Source organism: Penaeus monodon, chromosome 16 (genome assembly GCF_015228065.2).
Source record: "Penaeus monodon isolate SGIC_2016 chromosome 16, NSTDA_Pmon_1, whole genome shotgun sequence".
NCBI lineage: Eukaryota > Metazoa > Arthropoda > Malacostraca > Decapoda > Penaeidae > Penaeus > Penaeus monodon.
Window position 1 is genome coordinate 27277512 of NC_051401.1, and position 2500 is coordinate 27280011.

Consider the following 2500-nt stretch of genomic DNA (forward strand, 5'->3'; position numbering starts at 1 on the left):
CAGTACTAAAACGCGTATATCAGTATCATTCTATGCATGTGTTGTTATATTCTATATAATTTACTTACAATCTATGTATTCTTGTAATATTACTTTTCTTCACCACCGACTGTCAGATGATGAAATGTGATTTATACCAACCCTTAGAAAACTCAATGATATGACAAGCAGACTCTCTGCGAAGATAGTCAAGGAGCAACACTCCATGATTAGTCTTCAATAAGGAGTCAAAATAGCTGGGTTGCCTACCTTAAACCCTAAGCTCACCATCTACCACATTCTTGTAGTCCCCATCTCTCGGGCTCCTACGTGCGTGCGTGTGTGTGTGTGTGTGTGTGTGTGTGTGTGTGTGTGTGTGTGTGTGTGTGTGTGTGTGTGTGTGTGTGTGTGTATAAACATACACAAACTCACATGTGTGTGTATGTGTCTGTGTGTAAACATATATATATATATATATATATATATATATATATATATATATATATATATATATATATATAAATAGATAGATATTGATTTATATTTACATATATGTAAATGTTTATATATATATACATATACATACGTAAATATATACATTTATATCTATACATACATATATATATACACATATATCTATATATCTATCTATACATATGTACATGTGTGCTTGTGTGCGTGTGTATGTGTGTATATAGACACGTATATATGTGTACACACACAAACACACACACACACACACATACACACACACACACACACACACACACACACACACACACACACACACACACACACACACACACACACACACACACATATATATATATATATATATATATATATATATATATATATATATGTATGTATATGTATATGTACACGTATGCAAATATATATATATATATACGATATAGTATGAGGCTCCACTGAGGTCTGCAAACGTTGATACTAGCCTTTTAGTCCGTCTGAGTAAAACTGAGGATCATGTGATCTGAACTATGTTAGTGCAGCTCTCTTTACATCTTCGAAGTTCACATGGCACAGCTCTTTTCTGCCGAGCGTCGCGGTGGAAGAGAACGCGTTGATGCAGCTTTCCAGGGCGTTGCTCTGATTTTTTTTTTTTTTTGACAGTTTTCTCAAAATATTTCTCATTCATAATAAGCAGATGTAATTGTTTCCTTGCTCCCGAGGAAGCCAACCAGCAAAATCCCCTCTGCATCCCAGAAGACAGTAGCCATAACCTTTCCTCTTGAACGATTTTGCTTTGACTGGTCAAACTTTCACCCATGGGCAACCACTGCTTTGATTGAATTTTGTCTACGGGATCGCGCTGGTAGAACCATGTTTCATCCCCTGTCACAATTCTCTGCAGAAAAGGTTCAGAGTCCTCATCCCACTTGATCAAAATTTCCATTGAAAGATCTACCCTTCTTTGCTGCTGATTTGGGTGCAACAGCCTAGGGACCCATCCAGTGGAAAGTTTTTTGTTTTTGTTTTTTTGTTTTTACCACCCTGGCTAACTGCACAGGCGTGTGCAAGCTGTGGTATGTTTGATGCATGGTTATAACATATAATGGTATTACATTTCAATTTTAGGCTATAACATTATTATGATAAGTACTACATCAATTAAAGAAAGGAACAATTACACAGTCGTTTATCTACTCATCTGTCACGCCGGCGTACAGCTTGGGCGCGGAAAGCATTGCTACATTTAATATGCGGTCATGTGATACTACATTCCAAATTTAGGATAGAACATAAGTATATCTTCTAAGACATCAGAGGATATAAAATAGTTACATAGTTCTCCGTACCTCATCCTAGGTGGTCTGGAAGGCTGTAACACATGGCACTCTGAGATATAATGTACAAGTGTTCGCTTATATTCTTCATTACACAGTTTACATTTAGTTGGAACCTTGGAACTCTGTACAATAGAGCGGTTCTCTAATTGATTTGACACCAAATGTGGTATTTATGTAAAATATATTTTCGTAAACAGAAGGTAAGTTAAGTTTTGTTCTCATATTCACAATCCTTGTTGTTCTAAGGGCACCAAGAATGATCCTCATGGCTTCATTTTGTACATTTTCTAAACTAGTTAACTCTGATTCCTTGAACAATACTAGGTGCAAGGCATGATAATCTATGACTGACTGTATGCATGACAAGTAAAAGAGTCTTGCAATATTGACATTGATACCATGGTCTTTGCCAACAAGTGTCCTAAGTGGCTTCAGCCGCTCCCACAGCCTTTTCTTCAGGTTTCTGATGAGCTCTGCATCATTGACAATCACCCCAAGGTATTTGTAATGATGGCAAAGATCTCGGTCAATGTCATTTCTATGAAACCTCGGCAGAAGAATTGTCTTTGGGTTAAGAGCCTTGTTTTTATTCTGTCGAGATTATCAAGCCTTACTCAATATAGCATGGGACTAAGTACACCTCCTGAGGTGAGTACTCTTAGTGCCCTTGAATAGAACCTGAGCCGATCGATTCGATAGATACATTTGAA